The sequence below is a fragment of the Saimiri boliviensis genome, chromosome 2 (assembly GCF_048565385.1).
Source record: "Saimiri boliviensis isolate mSaiBol1 chromosome 2, mSaiBol1.pri, whole genome shotgun sequence".
In the NCBI taxonomy this organism is placed as follows: Eukaryota; Metazoa; Chordata; class Mammalia; order Primates; family Cebidae; genus Saimiri; species Saimiri boliviensis.
The window spans coordinates 49,123,534-49,148,064 of record NC_133450.1 but is presented as its reverse complement, the minus strand read 5'-3'; the positions used below and the strand labels follow the sequence as shown (position 1 = coordinate 49,148,064).

At 35.1% G+C, this 24,531-nt stretch overlaps 1 long non-coding RNA gene across 2 annotated transcripts in view; it reads right to left on the bottom strand.

The window, feature by feature from the left end:
- Positions 1-24,531, bottom strand: part of LOC141583563 (uncharacterized) — a 455,143-nt gene that overhangs the window by 23,463 nt on the left and 407,149 nt on the right. Inside the window, exon 9 of one of the 2 annotated variants that reach the window (XR_012516218.1) lies at positions 4,440-4,876. The exons of the other annotated variant lie outside the window; for it this stretch is intronic. This is a non-coding gene — a long non-coding RNA (uncharacterized LOC141583563). Of the gene's footprint in view, positions 1-4,439; positions 4,877-24,531 lie in introns of those variants that run through there. 2 annotated transcript variants of the gene reach the window in all.

Below are 24,531 nucleotides of genomic sequence, written 5' to 3'. Positions count from 1 at the left end.
AAAACAAAAACAAAGCAAAAAGATAAATCTTTGATAGGGAACAAAATCCTTCAGACTCTCGAAATATCTCTACAAATTTTCACACACAGTAATTATCATTTAGTCAAGAGTTACCATACATACCAAGAGACATTGCAAATGGCAAAAACATAAGAATAAAAGCAGCTGTAAAAAGAGATTTACAGGACATCTATATTTTGCAGTTACTAAAGTCAGACTTTTAAATAAACATGATAAACATGTCTAAGAATATAGATGACAAGATGGGGAATCTATTAAATCAAATGAAGATTATGTAATTGAAAATTACAATAACCATGATTAAAATGCAACATATGGATGTAATACAAGATTCAACAAATCTATCTTTGCCATTTTTTCTATCTTCTACCACTAAAATATACCTTACAGAATGGGGACTATGTCTATTTTTCCTTGCTATTTCTGCAACATTGAAAATAACACATGATTAAAAAGTAGATACTTAACAAATATTTATTAAATGAATGAATTAATGATAGCTTGCCAAGAGACAAAGTGGCATGTCCTTTTAAGGCTAGAGTTACAAGCAAGGAGATGAAAAAGACAAGATGGGGCAGAAACATTTGTTGACACAAGGGCAGCAGAAAATGAAGATAGGAAAGATGTGCAGAATCAAAGACCAAGTCTCCACTCAGTGTGTTCTCATAGTTGCCATCTTCTGCTTCTCTCAGCTGCTCCCACTTTAATGAGACTTCCAGTTGAATACAAGAAGAAATGTTGAAAGCCACCTGTGGTTATGCACCTGCTGCACAATTATGGGCTGTCCAGCAGAATGATTGAGTTACTGAGTTGGTTCACACCTCAATAGGAGCCTGATAGAACCAGTAAGTGCTATAATAGGACTTTCCTCATTCTTCTCTGAACCCCTCCTCTCGGAGAGCAGTTGCAGGACAATCCTAAGTCTTAGGCTCCTCCACAGCTTTGCAGTGGTTCATGGGAGGAGGTTTTGCATTAACCATTTTCTTTCCCAAGGATAGGAAAGTAAATTCTTCCCTTAAATACTACGTGTGAAAATTTGTAGAGATATTTTGAGAGTCTGAGGATTTTGTTCTGTGTCGCTACTTAGGCAGCAGGCTGTGAAGTTTTGAAATATTTGTGCTTTTAAAATTAAATGATATTTTAAAAGCCATAAAAACTGGGGAAAACAGAAAAATAAATAAATAAAAGTAAGAAACTCAGGGGAATTAAGCAGCCCAGGCGGTTTATAGGTGACAGTTATAACTTCAGAATTTTCTATTGCCATCCTTTAAAAATCTTCAAATTAACAGAAAGAGGGAAAGAAAAAAGTACTTGAGATGCAATGTGGTTAGACCATAAGGAAACACTGACAGCTAAAAAATAAAAGGCTAAAGTTAAATATCTACAAAAGACTTTTCTTAATCTATGCAACACAGACTTTTTTTCTTTGAGGAATTTCTTCACTGAAGTGCAGAGATTATTCTTAGACTTACCAATTTAGTCTGCTATTTGATTTCCTTGGTTTGATCATCAAATCAAACCAAGGAAATCAAATCTATGAGGCCAGTGCAAGCCATCTATTCTAGACATTAGCTACATCGAAATAAGAAAATACAGAAGGGCATAGATGAATAAGAAATCCAGGTCCTATGGAAGAATAGAAGTTGAAAGCCCTGGCCAGGAAGCTATTCCTACAGGAGTCAAGAATTCCAGGAATACTACAGAAACCAGAATTTCAGGAATTAAATACATGAGGCAAACTCCCTAGGGCAGCTTCGGGTGAAGGTTAACTAGGACAAAAACTAACCAAGGGCAGAAGCTCAGGTTACACAGCAGAGTCTAGAACATTCTTCTTAATCTATTAACTCTAATACTCTTTGTGAAGGCCTATGAATGGCCTCTGCAAACTCCACTCAAAGAAGCAAACAACTCTTCTACCCTTTATTTTATGGTCCAAAAGTACTATTGGGAAGTTGGATTCTTTCTCACTTCGTCCAATTCCCGACAGACCTATGGAGAAATTAAGAGAATACTTGTAGGTGTCTGAAAATATTAATGCTTTCCAGAGTTTGAGTAATTATTTTTGCTTAGCTTATCTGTGTAAAATTACATAGTTCAAGAATGAGTGGTGTTATCTTCATTACAAAAAAGAGAGCTCCCTTCATTGACATCTGACAAATAGAGGTGGAGGTTAGTGTTAGTAGCTTGACAGATTATAGGCAACTGTCAAAACTAGGTAAAAGAACATATACATACAATACACACATACAAATACATACACATATGGTGAAACATATCTGAATCTACCAGATTCCATTATCCATTTATTTCATTTTTTAGAAAACAGTGCCTTGCAATCCAATAACACACTAGGAAACTAGGTGAAGTGGCTGTTTTTTTTGTCACTCAGTGTGTCAAGGTATAATTTTACCTATCATTATTTCAGCTGAAGGTGGCATTTAGCAGTTCATTAGTGATTAATAGGGCCCTCCATTGCTCAGAGACAATCTTAGATATTTAAGGAAAGCATTTAGTTTAGATTGACGGTTTTTCTATTCTTACCATATCTCTAAAACAAACAAACTAAAAAGTTATGGTGAATTCTATTAAGAAATATATATTTCAAGTCAATTTGCCACCAAACTATAAGCAGGAATGACAATAAGACATAGGTCTCTCTCTCAGCAAGCTTCATTTCCCTATCAACAGAGAGCAATGCTTCTAAGGGCTGAGTAGAAGACTCTTACCATTTTCAGCACCATCACTCTCTTTTGATGTTTTGTTCATAATGGAAACTGTCTAGCTAGATGCATTTGTTCCGATGCTTTCACTTGCTTGTTGTCATTCAAGTGCTAAACGAGGAGAATGCATATGTATAATTCTTTCAAGAGTGCATTAGAATGACCCATCTTGGGCATATTTTATGACATATCCCACCAGACCCTGATCATTTTGTGAAGTTGGCATTCAAGTTATACTGGTTGGCTTTTGATAACTTTTGCCAACTTCCTCTGAGCATATATGATTAATCAGTACAATAAAATGGAATACTCTAAAATGCAGAATTGATGCATAGGTAAGGATTTTAAAACTTTCATTCCTTTATCAGTCATTCAAGACAGTTTTAGTGGCTTGTTACAGGAAAGTATTTTAGGACATCTTCCATCATTTGATCACTGTGCTGGTATTGTGTAGGCCCTCACATAATGGGGAGAAATGGATCTTTTGATATTGATAAAGATTCTCCCTTCTAGATGAGGAGGTAGTGTTCTCTTCTTTGGAATATTGTCAAGTGACTGCCTAGGTAATAGAGAGAAACCAGTAGTAGCTGGGAAATCTTAGGCCTAGTTTAAAAGGCCTTTTGAAAATCAAGTCTGGATTGAAATTGGAGAACTTTCTTTTGTATATCCCTGCATTGGGCCACTGGGAAAAACACATGGAAAATTTGCAAGTCTGACTGTTTTTATTCATTCACTCATTTAACAAATTCTTAATGAGCCCTGTGTGCCAGGGACTGTGATAAAAATGATGATACAAACTTAGGAGAAAAAGCCCTCTCCTTAAGATATTCATAACGTAACTGCCTGATGGGTTCATCCAGGCAACTGCACAGACAAAATCAATTCAGAGACCATGGCATTGCAGTAAAGAGAGTTTAATTGACGCAAGGCTGGTTATGCCTTGTGGGAGACAGTTATTACTCAAATCAATCTCCATGAAAATTTGGAGGCTAGGGTTTTTCAAGGAAAGTTTGTCAGGCCAGGGAGTCTGGTACTGGATGGGGCCACAGAACCTGCTGGTGGATGGATACAGGTGAAGCCATTGGTTGTCCATCTATTCATGCATCAAAAATGCAAAAATCTGAAAAGACATCTCAAAGGCCAATCTTACATTTACCTGCAGGAGTAATTGGAAAAGTTGTGTATCTTAGGACCTCCGAAATAATATCTGGTAATCTTTTATGTTTGCACATTAGCAGAATTCAGACTTCTCTCATCCTCCTAACCTGTTGGTCTTTTACTAACTATACAAAGCTGGTGTAGTTTATGGGAAGAGATATTATTATTTAAACTATAAATGAAATATCTTCCAAAGTTAGCTTGATCCAGTCCCAGGAATTATTAAGGTCAGTTTGGAGGTCAAAGGTAAGATGGGCATTGGTTAGATCAGATATCTTTCACCATCATAATTTTCTCACTGCTATAATTCTTGCAAAGGCAGTTTCAGTAGCTTTGCCATGGAGAAAATAGATGAATGTATAGAAAATCTGCATGCAGTATTAAAGCATTCAAGTTAAACACAGTCTCTTAGAAAAGTGTTCATGGAAATTTGATAATTCAAACCTTATGTAAACATAAGCCTTTAGTAAACACCTTAGAAAATATCATGGCTTGGTATTGATGATCCCAAGCCACAAAGTTGCAAATGCAAACCAGCTTATGTAGAAGGAAACAAAATGTGTATATTACAGAGATGAGGCTACAGAGTGCACAATTATTTTCTTAGTCTCATTGATTAAAGGTCATTGTCTTTTTTTTTTTTTTTACTGTGAATTTGGAGTTTTGTGTAAGGATACACTATCTTTCAAATTTGATTTTCTATAAATACATCTGTTGAAGTCTACACACTTTAAGATGGATAGTTCAGCCATTTTTAGAACATTATTTTTGTCATATTTACACAATGTCAAGTTAGAGTGTGATGTAGGTATCATTGTGTGTACATACTTGGACTGACTGAAGAACTCTCACCAATAGGATCAAGATTCTGATTTCCAGAGGGTACATTTTGCAGAATTTCATCTCACCTGGGAAGACTGAATATTGCCATGCCGGGGATATAACCACTCTGGGTTTTCTTTTCTAATAAGGCCTCCCTGGGAGGGAAGAAGAGAAAGAGGATTCATGGGAGCACAAGCAAAGACAGATGTGGATTCATAAGTTACTGGAGGTTTCAAGACAATTTAATCATATTTTACTATTTCTCAGCAGAAGCAGCAATATTGATTCACCAAAACATTTATATGTCTTTACCAAGACATTTTTGTGCTCATTTTCATTTCTACTATTGGCGATATCAAGGGATGACTGGGTTGGAGGAATTTCTAGTTCCAGATAATTTCCTTTCCAAAATCATATATCTATCATATACATTTCCCAACCAGAGCCAAGAATGAGGAATGGCTAGAATAAATATGGCATGGGAGGTGTAAAACATGTCTACTGTGTGTTTGCCTCCTCAAGCCCCAATGCATTTGATAGGATAAAATGGACATAGAGCACAGCCTATAAAGGGAAAACAGGTCATCAATAGACAACCTTTGTGAACAATATAGAACCTAAAGGAAAACTTCCCCTTCGTCCTCTGAAGGTTTACTGAAAATCAAAACTGACAGAAGACAGATTAATAGGAGAGAAGTCATATAGATTTGTTAACGTGCATAGGAGGGTGCTAGGGAGAAATTACACCCCCCACCCAATGGGGTACAGATACTCATATGTGAAACTGCTTTTGCAAAATTATGACAGTAAGAGATATCTTGCTACTAGCCTGACAGGGTGGCTGTCTTTGCTTATTCCTGGGTGGAAGCCAAGCTAACTTTGGGAGAAATTTAGTTTACAGTTTAAATGAGAATAGTCCTTCCCCAAAACTAAACTGTTCTTATAAAACTAATAAAGAGGCCACTAAGTTAGGAGGATGAGAGCCTCTTGAATTTTAAATAATTACCAGCCATTATTCCACAGTTCATAAGATTTGCAGCTTCCCCAGTTACTTGTGCAGACAACATCACTATTGTAGAACCCACGAGTGAGATGTGTTTTCAGGTGTTTTTCATTTCTGACAAGGGATAACCCCATCTGGGCCCTCTAACTAGTCCTGTGGCCCCTGCTCAGAAACTGACTCAGCATAAGAGGATAGCTTCATTTCCCTATTATTTCATCTCCAACTCAAACAGTCAGCATGCCTCCTATCCTTGTGCCCCTTGCCCACCAAACTACCTTTGAAAAATCCCTAACCTCCAAGCCCTCGAGAAGATCATTTTGAGTAATGACTCTGTCCCATGTGGTGTGGCTGGTCTTATGTCAATTAAACTACTGCGTGCAATGACACAGTCTTGGTGAGTTGATTTGTTTGTACAGCAAGCAGGAAAAAACTGTTGGGTGGTTACATATACCCTTCTTCTTAGAGGAAAGGGAGATGTGGAAATGTAGATGATTTTAGAAGTATAGTAAATGATATTTTGGGAAATTGAATGGGCTTAAAGAATATACAGTGGCCTGGGACGAAGTCTGCTGGGCTCGCAAAGCAGACAGTGGCTTGTGACAAGTCCGTCCAAGTGTGCTGACAGATTAGTCTTTCTTCCAGTTATATCAGTTTAATTAATGAACACTCAGGAAGGAACCAGAGGTAACTGTTCTTTAGTGGGTCAAGAATTTAAGTGGATGAGGGAACTTCAGAGAATGACTTCATCCTGTGCTTCTTGAGAGACAGAAGATTAAGAGACAGCGTGGCAGGGTGATGTAGAGGGGATGTTGGCAAGACCCTGAGGTTTCCTCAGTTCAGCATGTTCAAGTGCCATATTTTGTGTTGTTTCTAAACCCCAATAACAATAATAGCAGTCAATTATTTTTAACACTTCTACATGCCAGTTACTTTTCTGTATGTTTTTGTACAATAGCACTAATCTTTAGTTCATTTAATCTACATTTACATCCTCAGTAAATGGAGGAGCCAAGATTTGAGCCAAGATGATCTGACTCCCAAGCCATGTTCAGATCCTTGGAGAAAAGATCTCTTTTAAATCTCATCTACTCTTTCTAGCAACACAAAGAATAGCTCAGAGTGATTGCTCTGACAGTTAGTGGCATATGATTTGTTAGTGTCAGCTTTAGCTTTACAGAAGGGGGTGCTTTCAAGGTCCTTTCTCAAGGTTCTGAATTTAATTTATCATTTGATATTTGAGAGATGGTGAAAATTGGTTGCATTACTGCTGACTCAAGACTAAAAGAAAAGGCTCTGTTGATGCTTTGTAAAATGAATTAAAAAGGTAAAATTATTTAATTACAAATTTCATAGGCCAAGAAATCAGAGAGGAGGCCAAGTTTGAAAGTCAAATACCCTGTGATGTTTGTGGAGTAGTTGAAAACCATAGAATAAGGCTATGTGGTAGTTGCACTTTGCCTTCCAGGTACCAGAAGATCTAGATAAGGAGCCCCTTGTTGACAAGGACTCACTCCCTGTCTGCCAACACCCATATTTATCAATAGGAAATTAATAGCTTATGCACTCCATCATTTCATGAGGAGTCTCAGAATAAGCAGATAATAAATGCATAGAGATAATTAGATTTTCAGAAGTAAGGTGGTGCTGAATGTTTGATTTCTCGTTTTTACATTTCTTTTTCTTACCAAAAAATAAAAAATAAATAATAATAATAAATGGTGGTGACTAAAATTGAAACAGTGTTCCAAACAGAAGCTTAGAGAAGCCACTGATAAGCAAAGTCTGACTTTCTAAAAGCAAATAGACAGGGTTCCAGACAGAGTTGAGAAACAAAAGCCTGGGTTGCTCTGGTTAAATAGTTTTTACATTTTGAAAGAAACAAGTACAACTAGCAAAACGTTTTTTTTTTTTTCCTTCCCCTCCCGCCCCCCTTAAATCTTTAGGGAAGAGACATCTGATACCACCTGCCCTCAGCTCTCTGGTCTTTTGAGTTCATTTTCCAAATCTATACACTAAAGCAGCCATGAATATAGTAGAATAAATGTGTCCAGGGAAGAAATAAATGCATTGGGGAATTGAATAGAAATGATAAAAATCACTCACACTTCTTTATTGAAATAATTAAATATGAAGTGGAGTAGAGAGTAGCAGATGAATTCTAATAGTAATTGAATTGGCACTTAGGAGTTATCTTATCTGCCTTGCCACAATGCAAAACTCCCCACAGTGTTTTCTCTCAGTCCACATCATATTAATTATGCCTCTCATCCACCATCTTGTTTGTGAGCAAAGTAGTTAGTATGTGTGGAGAGGCATCCAGCTATCCTGACGGCGTTCAGTGAGTAGTTATTCTGTCCCTCAAGAAAATGGCATCTGTTTCTCTAGCACACAAGAAGCAGCTAAAACACATACCAACTGCCATGGGGATTTCTTTTTCCTGCTTTATGAAAAGAACAAAGGTTTCTGTTTTTTATAACTCAGATACATGGTCCTGCTTTCTCTATCTTGGAGCTTGATTCTTGTCACCTCTATTTCCAAAAATATTTTGTTTCCCACAAGTAAGTTTTCTGTTTCATGTACATCTTTGCAGATCACATGCCATGCAGAATACTTGCTGAAATCCTATGTAAAAGTGGATTTTTGTTATAATTTTTTTCTATCATATTTTTCAGCATATTTATTTGTTTCATTTTATAGAAAAGAGATTATTAATGTAGGTTCTCCAGCCAATCAAATTATTTTGCTTCTGATTGCCATGCTCTCTCTCTGGATGGGGGAGGATAATGATAGATGATTTCTGCGGTATACAGGTTCTTTTCAGCTTTGATTATATGGACTAGTTTTCTTGCTTTAAGATTAGTCAGTAGGAAGAATGGAGTTGAGAAGTAAAGATTTTGCTAGCTGGAATTCTATTCATCTTGTTCTGCTTGAACAGCTCCAGCAAAAAATAGCAATAATAATAATAAAAGTAGGGGGATATTAACTAAGTTTAACCTAAGGCCAATTAGGTTAACCTAATTAATCCCTTAAGAATAAGAGGGCAAATGGAAGCAATAATAGAAAACATCATGTATAGAGTTGACCTGTAGCCTCACTCACCCCTTTGTCTATGTGTGCATACGTTAATTGTCATCTGAAATTATTCTCGTTCATTGTCAAAGTAACTTATTCACTGGCCAGCAAAAAATAATGAAGACTTGGGGTTTTGGATCAAGGCACTGACAGGTTTCAGTCATACAGTAAGTTCCCTGTGAGAGTGGAGGATATTACATAATTTTAATCATTAAAACTATGGTTCTGAATATTAATTTTTCTCTCCAGCTTCTGACAGGTGGCCCAGTATTACCAGAATACAGCATAGAAAATTTTGGTGTAGGGATGTTTTGGGAGGCATTACCTCAGAGACCAGTATAAGAGATCACAGTAGCTGTTAGGGAAAGATAGATATGAACATTTTGGTTGATTTCTTTTTCAGGATCAAATTTGCATTCATATCTCTCTACTTCCTTTACTGTCTAGGTGTCATTTCCAGTCACTATTTGTTATTTGATTCACAAGTTTTTATACCTTGTCTATTATCCTTAGGTTTTGCTTAGGATGAGCTAGGCTTCAACCAAGAGAATATTTTCAGGTCCAATTGACTCCACTTTGATTTCCACATTTCCGATACATCAAACATACACCAGGAGTGAGGTTATGTCTACATTCTACTATTCAATAAACTGGAGATTGGAAAGGTATAAGATTGACCAAACCAGACTTTTTAGAATAAAAATCACTAATTTTGAGATTTTAATTTATTTTAAACACCATTGAAATATTTGCTAGTATTTAGGGTGATTCTAAATATCAAATAATGTGTTACTTTTGGTATTCTTCTGATGAAAGTCCTAATCATCCCTAAAGTAAAAATATAATCCTAAATTACCTGATTTGATCACTGGTATTTATCAAATTAGTCAGTGATTTGCTAAATCTACATTCTTAGGCTTCATGGGCATGACAGCAATTGTACAGGTTTCAGAGATAACAAAACTGTAAATGTGCAGAATAAAAGATTTAACACCAAATGGTGTGATTAACTAATGAGACTGCATTGCAAATGGCAGCACAACAAGAAAATCCTTGCATTACTGTAAAAAAAAAATTAAGATGGATAAAACGTATTAAGTCCTACAAATGAGAATGAAAAAGTTCTACAAAAAAAAAAAAAAATCTAGTGCAGGAAAATCAGCTTAGTGAAAATTGAAAATGCATGTAATAAAACTAATTCAGGCAGGATATTAATCTTGTATAAAAAAGATAAAAGCATGTTAAAGCCTGATTGTAAAATATTAATGTGCTAAACCATCATAAAACTTCACATATGCCCTTTAGCGATAGTATTGTTAATGATGATAAAAACTTATTTGCAAATTCCTCTTTTATGAAGTCTGGGAACAGAAAATCTGAAAATGAAGACTAATGTAGACATCTACTGTGTATAAAAGATAGGAAATGGTGAAGGTTAATGAGGTTTAGGGCAACTGGTCTCTTGACATTTAACTGTGTGACCATAATCAAAGACCCCGTGCAGTCTGTGAGTGAGGTGATTCAGGATGATTCGGGTTTGCACCCTAACATTATTGGGGCATTCTTAACTCTTTCTAATTTGCTTTCTGATGGGGCATATGCTCTTGGAATTACACTTACCTTGGCCCACTATAAAGGAAACTGCATTTCTAGATTATTTTCTTCTACTGAAGCTCCATTTTAACAAAAGCAAAGAAAATATTCATCTCAAACCTTACTCTGCTTTTACCTCATATATTACTGGCTCTGAATTTTAAGGACTAGAGTCATAGAAATTTTGTGACAGCTCAGGAGACTCTTTTTGTATAATAGGAGAAGGAAGCATTATACAGCAGGAAGAACTGAACTAGGCTATAGAATTAACTTACCTGCATGCAAATCCTCATTATGTCACTGACTACAGGATGTTGATTCATTCATTTAACCCTTCCGAGTCATCCATACTTAATAGAAAAAAACACATAGGGACAAAAAAAGGGATAATAATCCCTATTTGCATGGTTCTTGTGAGGGGTCTATAATAAAGCATATAAAACTTCTGTTATACCATCAGTGCTCAAATGTAATAATTATTAAAATGTTTATTACTGGATTTTTAAAATCTACTCAGAAAGTTCTACTAGCTGACCTCCCACACAGTATGGGTGTTCCACATGTCCTGATTCATTCACCCATTTCCCTGTAACTGGAAAGGTTTCTCTCTTCACCAGTGTTTATGAAAATCCTATTCACGTGTTAAGACCTGAGTCATATCCCACTCTTTCCAAAGGGCATTTCTAGCTCCTCTATCACAAAGTGTACAGTCTCCTGTTAAGGTTATCCTCCTTTCAACTCTAGTTGAATCATGTTTTATTTCTCCCTTAGCAGGAGCAATGACTTGTACTTCCCTCACCTTTCTCACAAACTCCTAAAACATTTAGCATGTTGCCCAATACATGTTTGAAATTCCTTTATTTGGTTGTATTTTTAGAACACAGCACAAAGGGCAGATACAAATTCTTTGATTATGAAAAAAAGAGCATAGGCTTTGAAGAATTTTTAAGAGCACACAGCTCAGGTTTTGAATATGACTTCAGGTCCCTCCAATTTTGTAAAATGACACTATATTTAAGGCATAAGTTTAACTAGAAATCAGCCAATGACTAGATCCGTTGTCACTGATTTTATAAACCCGTCATCAACCTGATGGTGAATATGTATTAAATGAACTTGTCTCAGCTACACTGCTGAATGTATTTGTGGTTCTGTTCTCTTTGGCTCCATTTACCTTTACCACTGTCTTGTGAAGTCATCAGTCCAAGTGACATGGTGAACAAAGGGAAAGAAACTGCTCTCAGCAATCTCATGCCTTTTTGCTTTTCTGCCCCATCAGCTTTTGCCCTTTAAAATACAGAGAGACTTTCCACAGATCAGAAGACAGTTCAGGGAACATGGAGGCCAGACATAATCTAGACGACAATAGGGATGCCTATTTAGAAAAGTTTGTAAAAACAAAATAAGAGTCTGACAGCAAAACTCTGTTTTACAGAGCAGACATAGCCTAGGCCTAGCTGTATTATCCCTGAGAAAAAACTGAAGTCCACATAGTAGCATTTCATTAATTTAATTTAAGTAAACCTTCAGAACAAAAACACAGAGGGAGCTCAAAACAAACATCTTGTGTTGCTGAATTCTAATATCTTGTGTTTTGTTTTCTTATTTGTATTACTACTACTTGTGACTGACTTGTTTGCTAATCCATATTTTAAAATCTAGTCCATGGCCACATCAAATCACCTACTACCATAGTCTATAAGCTCCTATTTAATTAAGAGATAAACCTTAATAAAATATGGTTAGCATGAATAAGCTTTGGATAGGATCCTATGGTCATGTCTTTCTAAATATTGTTTGGATTAAACCATCAATAAATGTAAGTCTTTTTTAAAAAAAATATGTTAAGATGTCTCTGGAATGGGTGAAGAAGCATCTTGGACTTGAGAGGTTAGTAAATAAAATTAGAAAAACATTTTTAAGACTTTTCAAACACATACTGACTCTGATTAAATTCGCCATTTGACATCATAGGCCCAAGTTTTTCTTTGTTCCTGCATAAAATAGATGTTTTCAGATACTACAAGATTCAAATAATCTGATTATGATACTGGAAACTTTTGTTTTGTCCTTTTCTTTAAAAAATAAATATGTTAGTGGAAGGCATTAGACATCAGTAATTATAGCACTACTAAGGAAGAGACCTTACAGATTGTCAGACCTGTTAAGTTGGATTTGTATAAAGTGAAACATACTTATTACTTGATTGTATACAGTCCTATAGTGCTCTTTAACGTTTCACATGGCTTCCCAAACCAGTTGGAAAGAACTTAAGAGAAAAGTTTATCTTGCTTCACTGTTGCTAAACACTTCCAAGTCAATCACTCACTAACCCCAGTGAAGTTGGGCTAACTGCACAACAATACTGAACTGCAGATTCCTTTTTGTCAAATGACAATAATTATACTTGCCTTGACTAATTCATAGGATCATGCTGAGGCTTACTTGAGATATCAGACATCTAACTTTTTCATAAGTTGTAAAGCCCTACAGAGATATTAGATATTATTATTGTGATAACTGAAACCCGTAAGTAGTTTTTCATTTATATAGCATTAATATAATGAGGTCAGAAGCCGAACAGTTGTTTCTCACAGTATTTTATTTGTGGTATAAGAAAGTAAGCTGTTTCTAAACTACTTCATGTAATTCTAGTTGTAGCTTACAGACCAAGAGAATTGAAAATTTAATTTGTATGTATTTCTTCATATTGATGAAATGAAATCTATTTCATCCTCTGAAGAAAAAAAACAACTGTTTTCCATTAAGCAGCATATTTCTTATAAATCTACACCCAGGAACATGGAAGTTACTATAAAGTTGAGACATGGTACACTAATTAATGGTACTTACTAAAATTTCTTCCAACACCTATTTTTCTAAAATATTATAATTAAAACCATTACATTTAATATAGAAATCTATTAAAGAATCTCTTCATTGTCTAAAGGTATGTGGGGGCAAATTCCAATGACTAGACTTACTGAATACAGTACAGTTAAAAAAAATAGATTTTGATTTTATTATTCTATGAAGTCAACATAAAATTAATATAAAAACGTATCTGTCCTTAGTCATTGGGTAATTGGGTACCTCGTCTGAGATGTGAAAACTAGAACTATGCCAATGATTATATATACATTTCTTATTTACCAGTACAAACTAAGCCATTCCTGTATCAGTGAATCCATAAAAAAGAACATATACTATATTAGAAACAGAGGGATAAAGAAACTGAAAACTTTTTTCTCATTCAAATCTTTTATGCTCCCCTTAATAGCCAAACTTCTTAATTATGAAAAATTATATAAGACGTTTGTCATTATACAGAAAGCCAGACTCCAGACTCATCACACCACTGATGCTTCTTCTTTTAAAGTCATCTATGGACATTTTTAAAAAGGTGAAACAAAGGGAAACCTTATTGAACTTAACTTATTTGAAAGCTCAGCAATATTTAACACTGTGGTGACCTCCTCCTTTTGAAAACACTTTATTCTCTTGATCTCAGTCACTCCTTATTCCCCATTTCCCTGGTCATTTCCTCTCAAGGCATTCTTTTCTCTGCCTGAAAATCAAATGATTATTTTACTGAGGGTTCTATCCTCTTTTTAAGTTAAACAATTTTCCTGTAGAAAATATAACTCAACATTTCTACATTGATGACTCTTTAATCCAGCAACAACTTCTTCATAAGCTTCCGACTCAAAAAGCCTAATAGCCTTCAGGACTTGTATTTTCTTTCCCTATTCTAACTTAACGTGTCCAAAAGTAAATTTCAAATAGGAGCACCAAAATCTGCTCTTCCCTTTCTGCTCTCCATTTCCACAAATGGTGCCTTGATCCATCCAGTTACCAAAGCCAGAAACCTGATAGATTCTTAGATTTCACTTTTTTTCCTCTCTGTCCCATGTTGAAGCAAACATCAATTCCCTTTCATTTTATTTTTTACCTGAATGAATCCTAAGTCTTTCCTTCTCTCTGTCTCTAAATTCAGGCCTATGTGAGTATCAGTAATGACCAGGAAACATGGTAGAGGGTCTGAGTCCCCTCTCCTTTGATATGGGCTATCTCTCTTGGATTAGAGGAAGGGTATGAACATGATTCCATATTGATTTATACATAATATGAGGCACAGATCTCTGGTACAAATTACAAAGACAGCAGCCAAATTTGAAAATTCTTTATGCTTGAGGCACATGGCCCAGCTACTCCATATTTTGCCCCTTACAGTGCCCTTACCACAAACCTGGATTACCTGAATAGCCTCGTGGCAAGTATTTCTGCCCCTGGATTTATAACTCTAGTCTATTAGAGTTACAAATTAGAATTAGAATTTATTAATTAGAATTAGCCATAATATATAAAAATAATTAGCCATAAGTATTTAAGAATGAAAAAATAAATAAATTATTATAAGTATTTTAGAGGCTTTTAAATGTCATTCTCATCCCCAAATAGGAAGGTTTAATTAATTCCCAATTCACTTTAAAAAAAAAAAATGCTAGATGCGTAAGTCCCCGTTAAATATCATAAGTGCCCACAAAGTTCTTTTGCCACCACATCATATGTTAAAAAAATTTGTCCTCACTTAAAAATGGAGATAAAGACTGCCTTCTTTTCTCAGATACTTTATTCCAAAAGATAACTATTTGTTTTTTGTGTTAGGTATATCAATTTTAAAGCTGAGAAGAAATTGGTAATAATATTATTTTTTAATGGTCATGTGTATATACATATATATATATAATTATATATCTATAATTATTTTGTATGTCCCATCAATTCTCTGCAGAGAGGGCTATGATGATATCATCTAATCTCCTCTGCAAGTCTTTATGGCATTCCATTTATTTTCAATCCAACAAAAAGCACATTTGTGATGGAAATATTTCAGTTTAATTTGGGTGCAGTCAACTTTACAACCTTTTTGGTTTACCATTTCATGTTCTCCCTGGTTGGCACAGCCTGGACTGACATAAAAGCAGACCTAGTAATACTCTGGAGAAATAGAGCAAACCATTTTCTAGTCCAGCTCTATTTTTATAGCTGCCAACGCTATCTAAATGGCTGACTTTCTGAGCTATATTAATAGTATTTTATGCTTTCTTAGATTTCCTATCTGATCAAATTTTAACTAAGAAACTATAATCAGAAGGTTTATAAGTTGACCCAGCTGATTTTGTTGTTCTGAAACTGAAAGGACAGTGTATTTTATGTTGGTACTAATAAGTGTTACTAGGGATTTGCAATTCACTGATATGGTACTGTCCATAATTCTGCTATGATAAAATAGGTATACAATGGGACTAATAATCACTGCCAATAAACTTGCTTTTGGTCTCAAGAGCTATATGGATACAAAAATGAAAAATGAAAATAGCAACCATGGTTGCAGCCCTCACAGAAAGCAGGTCATATTCTGATGTTTGTATATTAATTTATGAACAAATAGAACTATAATGCAAAACAGAATCTAAAAATAAGAGCTGACATTGAGAATTAATTTATCCTAGGAACTGACCAAAAGCATGTATGTGGATAATCACTAATTCTTACAGAAAAACATAGAAAGGTTTTCTAGATAAGAAAATGAATACTTGGAGAAGTTAAAAAAATTGCCCAAGTTTGACCAGATCAGGATTTAAACTTAATTCCATCTGTGGGTTTGTTTTGTCTATAAACCTGTGCTGTTTTCATAAATGCCAGGGAAGAAATAAAGTTGTGTGTGTGTTCAGAGTAAAGCTATATTTATCCCTATTTGGAGCCTCAGGGAAGGCTTATAATAAGATTTTATTGTTATTTATGCTAAAAACAGTTCATAGAAAAGGGTCTGGATGAAGGTAAATATTCTAGGCAGAAGAAATGGCAAGAGAAGCATCAAAGAAGGAAAGGGAGGAATGTGAACAGAAAGCAATAAGTTGTATATCTGGATTGCAGGTTAAGTGAAAGATGGAAAGGTAAGTTGTGGTCAGTTGATGAAGGGGCTAAGGAGTTTCAACTTAATTCAGTAGGCTGTGGGGAACCATCCAAGTGTTCTGAGAAGCTTAATTACTGAAATATAATTATACTCTAGAAAGACTTAACTGGCAACAGAATGGAAATGGATAGGTGTGTGGGAGGGGAGATTGAAAGACATATAATTGTTAAAGGTTATTGCAGTAAGAGGATAATGAACTGAGGTAGGTCCAAAAAAAGTAAGAAGGCGAAGGAGGGAATGTATAAGCGTGGTTATCTTCTAAACTCTCCAGCTTTGAAAGTTATCATTGCTGGATCTTCAGATAATAGATTGTGGTTTGAAGCTTAGCAGGGCTAGAAACTACAAACCTTGGAACTGAATGATTCCATTTAGGTCTAAAATACCTCTAATGTATGACCTGTTATAGATTCTGTAAGTGAGAAATACTTATAATAAATATTCTTGTGCAGCTTGAGGGGCGACTCACCATTCAAGATGCTTGGCTCACTGTGATGTAAAAGGAAGAGCTATTCAATGGTATAATCAAAGTCCTAGGTTTTTTTTGTAGAGGTCTTGACATAACTGGTTGTATGACTTAAATTTCTAGGCTACAGGTTTCTCGTTTGGAAAATATGTGTAATAATAATTATTCTGCTTGCTTCTCTTGGTTGTTACAGAAAATCCAATGAGGTAATTATAAAGAGGCACAATGAAATAACCTCTACCCTTAAAAGAAGATATAATTATATGTTTTCTAGTCTCCATTAAGCCCATAGTAGGCTTTTGTACCAATGGATTGATACTATGTTCTATGCAGCAAATGTGGGCACATGATTTGATCCCAAGTTAGAAGCCTTTATTGAAAGAAAAGGACAGAAAACAGACATGGTTGTGACTAGGCAGATTATAGAAGCCTGAAATAAAATATAGCTACTATTGGTTCATTTTCTGTTAGAGGTTCTTGACCTACTATAAAGATGTAAAAGCCACAGAGAAACTCATTAGTGAAGTAAGCATGAAACCTATAGACAATATTTCAGTCAGGAAAGAATTGCGTCTCACAGAGCAGGTGCTTCATTTACTCTCCCTGCGGGAGAAGGGCCAAAAAGAAGAGTATCTAATTAGTATATGGACTGTGAAGAAGGGAATACACTTTCCTGTGGCATGACTTTAGTGTACTGGGCATTATAAAAAGAAAAACAGAGTGATGTTCAAATGGAAGAAGGGAAGCCACATACCTTCATTTATTCATTCGGCAAATATTAATATTTAAGGTGCATATAAGAAGGCACCAAGAGAAATGCACGGTACATGTGAAGTAAAGATGGTGTTCTCCCAGAAATACTACTTGGGAATAATGGACTTTGAAGGGATATGACAACAGATTAATTTACACAAAGACACAATAAATCACCAATATTGAGCACAAATAGAATGCAAATTTATAACAAAAATGATTCATTTCAGATGTTTTCACTAAATTGAAACACATTAACAGTTGGAGCAAAAAGGAAACAAAAATGGGACAAAAATCAGAAAGCTTGCTTTTCACTTAAATAATTTCTACTCTGAGAAGATTCTCCATTGATTTTTCAGGACATTGGTCATTTGAATTTTGTTTTGTATTTTTTTTTTTTTTGAGACCACTTTATCACCTAGGTTGGAGTGCAGTGGCATGATCTTTATCACCTAGGTTGGAGTGCAGTGGCATGATCTTGGCTCACTGCACCCTCTGCCTCCCAGGTTCAAGTGATTCTCCTGCCTCAGCCTCCCAAGTAGCTGGGATTAAAGGCATGCACTACCACACACAGCTAATTTAAAAAAAAAAAAAATTTAGTAGAGATTGGGCTTCACCATGTTGGCCAGGCTGGTCTCAAACTCCTGACTTCAGGTAATCTGCCTGCCTCAGCCTCCCAAAGTGTTGGAATTCTAGGTGTTTGTTAGCCACTGCACCAGGCTGGTCATGTGAATTTTAACTTTAAAAGGGAGGTAGCTGTTTCCATAGCAAGTGTTTTGGTTTATGTTGTTTTTTCCTTCTGCTCTCAAAGTCATGGTGAACACTGTATTTAAAAGAAATTGAACTTTACCCAAAGGGTGTGAATATGTGAAACAATCTGCTTAGATACAAGCAGAATAATAATAGTCGGAAAAAATCCAGCTGTATTCACATTTGGACACAGAACAAATAAAAAGGAATTGGCAATATAGTTCTGAGAGTGGAAAACAGTCACAAAGAAGGAAGCCAGAGCACATACATTTCTGGAGATTCTGGCAAAAGCCAAGAAACTCTGCTTCCCATGATCTAACAGATAAGATGTAATTTTGCTTCTCCTTCCCATTTTCAAAATGCTTCCTCATTTGTAATCATTTATTGCCAATAAATGGGATTTATTTATTACATGCATCACATGGGATGAGGCTGAACAAGGAAATAGGAGACAAACTGCATTAGAGGAGGGGATTACCCTTGGGTTTGTTTTCATTATTTTATTTTCCTGTTAACTAAAATAACATTTTTCTATCTGGAACATAAGTCCTTGTCTTGTCTGGGGTCATAGCTATATTTCTTTCTAGTTTAAATGACTTACTTTTATTTCTTATTGTAAGTTGACCTGGAATCTTACAACATTCCTATTTACAGGAAATTGTACAACCAAACACAAAGAGCTCTGATTTGCCATTGATACAACATTTTAAACATAATTACTATTTTTAATATAACCATATTGTTAAGAATATGCTACCCTGGAAATAGATGCTTTTTTATTCAAATTTAGAAACATACAAGATATTTACCTGGAACTCTTCTGAAGGATCTTAGTTTTCAATTTGATAATATACTCAGAATCATACTGTGAATCTGCACATCACTGACAAAGGAAAACATTAGAGTGCTCTCATTTCAGGATACTTCTGACTATCGCCCTTCAGAGACGTTGTGGAGACAGAATAATGCTGTCTAATAATTTCAGCCAAACTAGGTATTTATCACAGCTTCAAATAGGCAGTAATTCACTTATATTTATTTTCTCAGAATGTAACACTGGTCTGAATTAAACATTATGATACATACCTGTACTAGTACAAACTATTTTTTCAAATCTTCCTAGTCAAGATTTCTTTCTCAAAGAAGAAAATTAGACAGGTGCAGCACACCAAATGAGATGAACTTTGTCCTCAAAGAAAATTGGTTTTTCCTTTTCAATTTCATTTCAAAGAGATCTGACAAGTGTGGCTTTGAACAAACTTTAACAGCACAATATCCTTTGTGTAAGTTTTCCCTTGTCAGCTTTTCCATTCCAGCAGGAACTTAGAACAAAGTGGATGTTGCCCTTTGAGTTGAGAACTTCATCAGTTGAATGAACACTAGTATAGTGCAGTGAAATTGAGGGCATACTCTCTCCTCAAATCTCAACAGTGCAGTGTCTCAACAAATATAATTTCTCTATCTGGAGGAAGGAGAGACACTAGCTATACATTTAGATTCATGCACTCTCCTCCTTTCTTCTTTATAGCAAAAGCCAAGCTATTTGGCAGCAGACCCACTTGAAACTTTTACAGTTTACAGATTATCCTAAGAAGCCTTTACATGAGTGTGGAACACAAAACATTTTATGATGTTGTTTGGTATAATATGGTTTTTGGTATAAAATAGTGTAGGACCAAAAACCATAGGGAGCCTGATTAATAGAAGGGTAAAATCAGACTTTTAGATGTGTGTTTTTTTTCTTATACATCAAAGTTAGAAAAACATTTATTTATTTTGCTTTGCTTCAATTTTAACATATTTTGTATCTTTGTGACCATTTAAAAGTAAAATACAAAAGCAGAGAAAGGAAAACATGAGAAACTGCTTCACAGAGATTCTAATCTTTATTGCACAAAAGCTTGTTATGGCTACTCATTCCTTAGAGCTTTAGATTGTGTATAAATTGTGCTACTTTATGCTGGTAAGGAACTGCTTTGACAAGTTTATTTTTCTTTGTATACTCTCCTAACTTTCTCAAGGGTTTTTTTTTTTTTTTTTTTTTTTTTTAATTACAATTGCCCCTTGCTGTCTTTTACTTTCTCTTGGATCCAACTGTTCTTTGATCTTTTTTTTTTCCCCCCTATGCATTAATATTTAAAGACTGTACTAGTGTCAAACATTCATGTAGAGACAACTTAAATGCAAAGTGGATGAGGTTACAGAATAAGTCCATGCCCAATTTAATTACAGCATTTTGATTAACACAGATTGTAAGTAGTTTGAACTAAGAATTTTAAGTTGTTCATCTTGAATATTACAAAGGCTAACCAGAGATGAAGTGTAACTTTGACTCAGAAACTTCCAGAAAGCACTCTGATTAACCAATTTAGATGTACTATCTAATTAAGGATCTAAATATCTTTGGATCACAGAAATTCATGTATATTGATAAGATAAAATATTTATTACCCAGAGAGCTGAATTAGCAAAAAGAACAGCTCTAATCAGGTACTAACTTCCAGAAAAAAGAAGAATGTTGGTTGAAATTAAAGGTGTGATACTTATGAGCAAACCTGGCTTGTTTATTCAAAGATTATGCTTCTTGCCAGCAAAGTCAGTATCCTTGAAAGGTTAGAGTTGATAAGGTCTGTGGCCAAGTTTCTAAATGGTTTCAATAGATAATGACTGGGCTGGAAAGGGCATAGAGCCGAAATGGAAGAAAACTTCCCTGAAGTAAAGGCCTGAAAATACCGGCAAAGGCAATATCCAAGCCTTTTATATTTACTGAATGGCCATTAGTTGGCCAAAATTTTTATTTTTGTATGAATATAATGTTTCTCTTAAAAATATAAGGAAGGCAGGGAAACATTAGAGGTTCTTCTAATGTAATTTCTACTACTTGGAAAAATGCCTATACAGAGTCCACAATCAATATATTGACAACTTCTCCATCTTAAGAAGCATGAAAATGGAAGCGATTCCAATTTTTCTTTAATATTCTATTAATTTGTTTTTCTCTCTATATGAGATGCCTCAAATAACCATAAAATCTGGTCTAAGCTATGGAAAGACTGAGAGTAACAGAAAGGTGATTGCTATTCTTTAATTTTTTTATTTGTAAAAGCTTAAAATCATTTTAAATACAAAGTTTTGCACTCATGGATTTTAATAGGTAGAATATAATTTTTGCCACAGTAAAACTGCTTGGAAGAACATGCTATATTTTACACATTTAATCCTATCAAAGACAAACTAACTTTCAATGCCTTTTCAAAATGGGATTATTAGTCAGATAGAACCACTTGCCTGTTGGCAATTTTATTTAAATTATAATTAACAAAACACACACAATTCACACACATACACAAGTCCTATTCTAGCTTTACAGACTCATAACGGAATAGGAGTAAAGTCTAAGAATTTTACATCAGAGTAAGATATTTTATTTTGTTTATCTGGCAAGACTTAGTAAAAAGAATTGAGAGAGAAGATGGTAGAATACTTTGTGCATTTCCTCACTCCAGTTCTCAGCACATATTATACATTTATTGCCTCTGCAATAGAAGTTTTCTAATCACACAGAAGGTATATTCTACTTGCCAGGTCCTGTAATTAGTCCTACTGTTGTTCTTTTTGGTTATGATTTGCCCAAAATATCAATTCAAAAGCTAGTGTGGACAGTATTATAAAAGTCAGGAACTTTTATAAATTTTGACATGATTAACAATTATAGAAATGTTTAGTGAGACATCTTTTTAGTTTCCTCTTCCCTTGTTTGCACACAATGCAGTGGCTGAATAATGTATTTATGCTCTAGATATTAGAGTTCAATGCATTATCCTATTAAAATAATATATTACAGCATTACCAGCATCATTATTACAAAAATGGATTCAGAATAATAAGCCAAATTTGACCAGGGGACTGTGCAGCCATAAATCTACCAGAATCGCACAAGGCGCAGTTTTGCTGACAAGAAATTCCTATGTACTGGCCTCTGGAGACATGTTAGTTAGATTCATATGCACAGAATGTAAGAATATCAAGCACTTCTGTTTGAATGCCAAAGAGAACATATTCAAGCAGATAATGTCCTTCAGGAACAAAAAATAAAGCATTCCTTTACAAAATGAGACTCCACTATTCCTATATTTGGAGGAACATCAAATGTACAATAAAGTAAGAATCTCAAAATGACTATATATAAAAATGACAAGCTTCATAATTAAAAATATAGTGCCCAGCATGACACATTATAACCTCTTGCTCATAATTGAGGTCTTATTCTAGGCAAAATTATAACTCAAAATTTGTTTCCTCTACTCCTTAAATCATATTCCTTTTGTCCACTGGTTAATTCCCTCCATCCCAGGCCCTGTCATCTAGGATGGTCATTTTCTTTATAAGGGAAGATAACAGAATATCAACCCTGCCAATGCCCTATAACTTAGTCATCAAACTATTATTTACTTGTAAGAAAAGAGATCCTGACATACTAGCTGAGATGGCCAACATCCCAAAAAAAACAGGCATCCCCTCTTACCTGTGTAGGGTATATCCAAAGACCCCCAGTGGATGCCTGAAACTGTGGCTCACAGTAAACCATAGTTTCAGGCATTACATATATAATATAAATGTCATATCATATATATTGTGTTTTTTCTTTACATGAATACCTATCACAAAGTTCAATTTATAAAGTAAGCATAACACAGTCATGGCAACTAACAGTTAAATGGAACCACTATAACAATATACTATCCTTAAAGTTATGTGAATGTGATTTCCCCCGCTAAAATTATCTTACCACAGGTAACTGAAATGCAAAAAGGATACTCCAGATAAGTGGAAACTTCTGTATTTCAGAGCAGCTTCTCAAATAGAGCACCTCATTTCTTGATTAATAAGATTCGTTATGTTTTCCTTCTAGGATTGTTTTTATTAATAGCTGCTAAATCCTGAGCCTTGGAATCTGCATTACTAACTGGAAATGCAAACCGCCACAGACGCCATTGTTCTGTGCTTGGGGTTGGGGACCTTTAAGGTGGAAGCCTACAAAGTTACCTCTGCATTTTGAAAACTTCCCCCAATGATTCCTAAGTGTAGAAAGAAAAATATTTCTTCTGGACCCATGAAGATTTCTAAGTGTAGGCAGAGCTCCTGGTTAATGTCTAAATGATGGATATTAAAAAATGCTTTTTAATTTATGACTTCCTTCTTTAAAACATTTAATTCATATAAACTTTCACTAGCTTACTTATTTGAAGAATCTTCAGACTCATAATTTATTTCTTCCTTGTTGATATTATGTACAAATTTTGTAGGAAACATATCCACACTTGATTTTACATATACTCTCATTTAGTCTAAGGTAATACTTCATAGATGTCGGTGTACATAGAAAACTCCTGGACCAGAGACCCTGGCCTAAAGCTCCAAAAAGCTCTAAAATGTTCCCCAGTAGGCTGGGTGCAATGGCTCATCCCAGCACTTTGGGAGGCCAAAGTGGGAGGATCACTTAAGGCCAGAAGTTCAAGACCAGCCTGGCCAACATGGCAAAACCCCATCTCTACTACTAAAATATAACAAACATTAGCCAGGTGTGGTAACAGCCACCTGTAGTTCCAGCTACCTGGGAGGCAGAGGCAGGAGAACTGCCCAAACCCAGGAGGCAAGGTTGCAGTGAGTGGAGATCATGCCACTGCACTCCAGCCTGAGCAACAGAGCAAGACTGTATTTCAAAAATATAAAAATAAATAAAGCTCCTCAGTGATACCAGTGCTGCTTTTCTGGGCACCTGCTATTGAATGGTTCTACTATAGACTGCCAGCCTATGGATCATAACATTTGAATTTAGCTGTGTGTTATCAGATAAGTATAAATGCTCTCATGTAGCTCTGCCTTGACGTGAACCACCGTCACCTACACAGGAGAATTATCTTAATTCTGTTGCTCCTAGAATTCTTCAAAGATCAAATGATACACATAATGCATTAAAATTGTGCATAAATTATGAACTGCTTTGTGATTCATCAGAGTTATTAATGTATTATTTCAAGGCCCTCTTCTTAGTCAATGTAAATGAATTTATGAGAACCAAATTCACTGCCAGAAATAAAACATTGGACTGTATGTACCAATTATTAAAATTGTGTAACCATTCTAGAAAAATTGTGGGCAATAAGTACTTAAAGAAGACTCAATCCCTCATTAT